The sequence below is a fragment of the Borostomias antarcticus genome (genome assembly GCF_949987555.1).
Source record: "Borostomias antarcticus genome assembly, contig: scaffold_247, whole genome shotgun sequence".
In the NCBI taxonomy this organism is placed as follows: Eukaryota; Metazoa; Chordata; class Actinopteri; order Stomiiformes; family Stomiidae; genus Borostomias; species Borostomias antarcticus.
The window spans coordinates 40,001-45,000 of record NW_028176504.1 but is presented as its reverse complement, the minus strand read 5'-3'; the positions used below and the strand labels follow the sequence as shown (position 1 = coordinate 45,000).

At 53.7% G+C, this 5,000-nt stretch overlaps 1 pseudogene across 1 annotated transcript in view; it reads left to right on the top strand.

The window, feature by feature from the left end:
• LOC311328426 (receptor-type tyrosine-protein phosphatase F-like) overlaps window positions 1-5,000 on the top strand; it is a 99,525-nt pseudogene that overhangs the window by 55,701 nt on the left and 38,824 nt on the right. Inside the window, exon 6 of the transcript XR_014631354.1 lies at window positions 4,605-4,874. The product of XR_014631354.1 is annotated as a receptor-type tyrosine-protein phosphatase F-like (transcript). The remainder of the gene's footprint in view (window positions 1-4,604; window positions 4,875-5,000) is intronic.

Below are 5,000 nucleotides of genomic sequence, written 5' to 3'. Positions count from 1 at the left end.
TGTGTTGTGTGTGTGTGTGTTATGTGTGTGTGTGTGTGCGTGCATGTGTGTGTTGTGTGTGTGTGTTCTGTCCCCGTGACCCTCTGAGAAGGAGATGCCACCGTTGGGAGAATCCCAGCCGTGGTGTGAATGTGTGCGAGCGCTCGTTTGTCAGACGCTTCTCCAGACGACAGCCCGCGCCGCTGCTTCATGTCCATGTGACAAATCAGCGGGTCATGTGACATGTCAGCGCGTCATGGAGGACGGAGCGGCCTGGTCGGGCTGCTGCTGGACTGTCTCACTGCACCCCTTCTGTTTCACTCTCTCTCTCTCTCTCTTGTCTTTCTCTCCATTTTGTGTCTCTTCATCCCATCGCAACCCTCCATCAAAAACAATCCATCCACAATCGTCTCAGACCAAAGGGAAGGTTGGTCACTTTCACTCTTCACCCTTCTGCTTTAGCTCCGCGGTGGGGCCCTCCGCGGTGGGGCCCTCTGGACAAACCGCCACCCCTGATATCAAGAAAAAAGACCCCCCCGCCCGTACCTCCCCCCCCCCACCCAGCCTTACCCAGTCCAGTGTCTGTCCAGTGTCTTCGTCTCAGCCTGCTGTCCTCGCATGCGTCCACCAGTTGTGCTTGCATCCCTCCGAATCCCTGTCCCACGACACGCCATGGTATAAACTTGTCCACCCTCTCCCTGGGTTCACGCCTCGTTTAGCTGGAGGTCGTACAGCTCAAATCACTCTCATATAGTCACTGTTAAACACAACCACTGCTTCTACTGCTCCTGTGTGGTGTGATGGATTACTCAGGTATTCAAATGGCATCAGGATTTGTAACCCAGCAACTCCCCTGTCGAGGAACGCAGTATCAGAACTGACAAAGCCCATCACAGGGGATTATGTCTGTTTGGGCGCTGTGGCCATCCTCAGGATGAAACTCACAGGAAGAACAGACCCCTCCCTCCTTACTGGCTCTATCACAGTACTTTACCAAGGCCCACAGCCAGTCACAACATCTAATAATAAGACATTGAGAGCCAAAGCCCCAGTTTGACAATACTTGTACCTGTGCTCTGCGTCAAGAGCCCTATTTCGCCATAGATACAGTTACAATCACACATTGTCGTAGTTGTCATCGGCGTCATCTCCAGCTGTTGTTGTGTCGGCTGTGGACGGTTAGCCGTCACGCTAGCCCGACGCCGTCGCCAGGAAGCCCCTGACGGCCGCGGGCTCAGCGCCAGGCTGCTCCGACGCCGACGTACTGAACAGGTGTTTCTGTCCCCGGCCCGCAGTGTTCAGGCACCCAGCAGACGGGCGGGGCGGAGGGTTTCCATAGCGACTCATCCCCGAGGCCGCCTCCCACAGCCTTCCCGTAGGGGAGGAGGGTGGGGGCTTTAGGGAGGGATCAATAGCAATTACCTTCCCTCAAGTCACTCTGCCCCCCCCCCCCTCCCCCCGTCAGTCCTCCAGTCTTCACCACACGCTATGAATTATTCACGGCGTTAAGAGTTCGATAAACACGCCGCCATTGACGGGCCGGTCTTTGTACCTCTCAGCCGCTGACAGGGGGGATAGAGTGCCGGACTATTAGGTTGCGGGCTTACCGTACGTAAAAGTACCCGGCGCCCCCCCCTCGAGAAGCGTCCGCGCCCGGTTTTCGACGGCGTTTAAGCCGTCGCCGTTAACCGGAGAGACGATCGTCCTCCCAGCTCCGCGTTCCGTCCTGCTGCTTCCTTTAAAGGCGCGGGTGAGAACGTGCGCTGTGTCTTCATGCCGTTCCTCTCCTGAGAGACGCTGCTCGGTCATCTGAAAGTTGAACATCCCCCCATCATTATACACTTTGGCTTGTTCACCATGGTTACCGTCCTCCACCCCGTCCCCCCGGTGCATGCTGGGACTTGAGAATGTCAGCGTCTTCCCAGGAGCAGAACCCCTCGTGTCTGAGTGTCCGTCCTTCTGTTTGCATGCGAGACCGTGTCCCTCGTCCCTCAAACCCCCACCGCCGTGTCAACCGCCGTGTGGACCGCTACCACTGACAGGGCCATAGTCTCTGGCCGAGACGTACCACACACACACACACACACACACCACTGTCACGTTGTTCATCAATCGGCCTTTCTGGACCCAGATTCCCAGGGTGCCGCTGGGTCAGTCCCAGTATCCAGCTGGTTGTTCGTTGACCGCTGAACCGCGTTCACCCTTGTCAGTAGCCGACTGTACATGTAGCGCGTCTTCTTCTAAAGCAAGATGGACGACGAATGAAAGCAGCCGCGTTAAGAAAGGCAGTGTAGCCACAGCACAGCGATCAATGTTCACCCACGCATTCACGCGAGCGTCCAAGGTCAGCTAGGGGGTTCTCTGAAGGGCTGTAGTCCCCAAGACCTCCGCCGTCCTCGCTACAAACAAGGAATCATCTGTGTCCATGTCCATATTCACATATTCACCACTCAGATTATGCCAAATATATTAAATGTGACTGTGGTCTGGAGATTTCGTCCTGATGTCGGCAGTAAATGGTAAATGGACTGCACTTATATAGCGCTTTTCCACCTTAGCGGCACTCAAAGCGCTTTACAATGGCCTCTCATTCACCCATTCACACACACACTCACACACCAATGGTGGTAGCTGCCATGCAAGGTGCTAACCTGCTCATTGGGAGCAATTTGGGGTTAGGTGTCTTGCTCAAGGACACTTCGACATGTGGACAGTCGGAGCTGGGATTCGAACCACTGACCCTTCGATCATTGAACAACCCGCTCTACCAACTGAGCTACAGCCACCCCAGTACTCAAAATGCATGGCACATCATCTGAAAGCTTACAATTTACACTTTCATAATCTGTAAAAAAAAAAAAAAACTGAAAAATGACCTTGGCAGACATCAGGACCAGACCTCTGGAGGCAGTCACACATTATCAACTTCCTCACACATATCAGAGATCAGCTTTTTAGATCAGGTTTAGGCAACGTTTCATGATGGGGGTGTGTCAAGGGTTCCTTTACACCGCAGTCCAGTCAACCAGACAGCCCCCTGACCGGAATCTCAAACGGAGCTTTGCTGTTTCTCCACCCCGCCTCGGTAATGAGGGCCATGAGAAGCAGAGCCGTGACCACGCTGCGCCTCAAATTAGAAAGTTAGGAGAGAAACGAGAAAAAGAAAATTCTCGTTTGAAAATCCATTTTCTTGGGGACCGGTGGGAAACGGCAATTACACTCCCAAGTCTTTTTTTTTTTCTCTTTCCCAGGGAGACGCGGAGATGTTGTTGTCGTGAATTACGGGGAACGAGCAGCATAAATTCTGAGGGTTAGTTCCTAGCCGTCCTACTATGAATACCTTTAGCCACTGAGAGGGGCGGAGTCAGGATCAGGACAAGACTTGCGCAGCTGTCTAGCGTTGCTCTGTTTCCGCGAGCCATGTTAGCGTAGCCCTGGACATCAAATCCGTCGAGTGAGTGACGTCATTCCCTCTCACATGCACACCAGGCCTGTCTTATCTGTGGCATCTAAAAGTTACCACAACAAAAAAGAAACAGATCTATGAGGACGAATTTGGCTGTGTTTGTCAAAAGAAATCTTTATTTAAAGTGAAAACTAGTTTCTATGGAAATGTGGCGCCTGTTCTTGAGGCAGCTGTTCAGGATGGCGCTGCGCCGCGGCGACGACGACACCCCGCTCCCCCGTCACGTCAACAGCCCTCCGCGTCTCCATGGGAACCCCTTTTTAATGTCAGCCTCTCTGCATATCACAGCAGCACAAAGAGAGAGAGAGAGAGAGAGAGAGAGAGAGAGAGAGGGGGGGGGGACAGAGGGGGGGGGGGACAGAGAGGGAGAGGGAGTGAGACAGAGAGAGAGAGAGGGGGGGGAGACAGAGAGGGGGGACGGAGAGGGAGAGAGACAGGCAGAGAGAGAGATGGAGCGAAAGAGGGGAGAAGAAAGAGGGAGAGAGACAGAGATAGAGAGGCAGAGAGAGACAGAGACAAAGAGAGAGAGGCAGAGAGACAGCGAGCGAGAGAGAGACAGCGAGCGAGAGAGAGAGAGACGGGCCCAGCTGAAAGGAGACGGGGGGGGAAATCAAACAATGGCGTACCTCCAAGGTCTCTCTGCGTCTCAGAATGATGCAAGTCTCTCCACCGTCTCACACGGTGACAAAAGATATAGAATATAGAAAGCTGTTAAGTTTCAAACTGTTACTTTTGAAAGTGCTCTGTTTTTTGAAGGTCAAATTAACATTTTTCGTGAAGGTCAAATGAACCAGTCATTTCCTGAGAACAGGCAGCGTAAATTGGAACGTCTCACGACTTCATTCTCATCGTAGCGCTCATTCATCGCAGACGGCGTCCATATGTACCGGCGCTAACAATAAATGACAAATAAAGAACCTTGAACCCCCACTGCAGAACGTCGGCGTTCTCCGCGGTTCTATATGTTCCCTTTCAGCTCCCACATACAACAAACAGACAACCCCCCCCCCCCCCCCCCCTCATGTTCTGAATCATCATCGCCCACACGCCACATTCATGCCACACACATGTTCCATTCTCAGCGGTACCGCGTTAAAGCATGTAAGATTGAGTAAACACGCAGATGGCTCACTCGCTCTCTCTCCCCCCCCTCCTCCAGTACGCCGCGTCCCTCCACGCTTCTCCATCCCGCCCACCAACCACGAGGTGATGCCGGGCGGCAGCGTGAACCTGACCTGCGTGGCGGTGGGCTCGCCCATGCCCTACGTCAAGTGGATGATGGGTCAGACGGAGCTGACCAAGGAGGAGGAGATGCCCATTGGCCGGAACGTCCTGGAGGTCACCAACGTGCGCGAGTCGGCCAACTACACCTGCGTGGCCATCTCGTCCCTGGGCATGATCGAGTCCACCGCGCAAGTCTCCGTCAAAGGTGAGAGGTCGCGTCCTCCGGGGGGTTAAAGGTGAGAGGTCGCGGTTTCGCCTAATGTTGTGTGTTTTCCTTTCCTATCTACAGTGCTCTCTGTGTTGTTGTTTTTTTCATTTTCGTTTCTTTTTT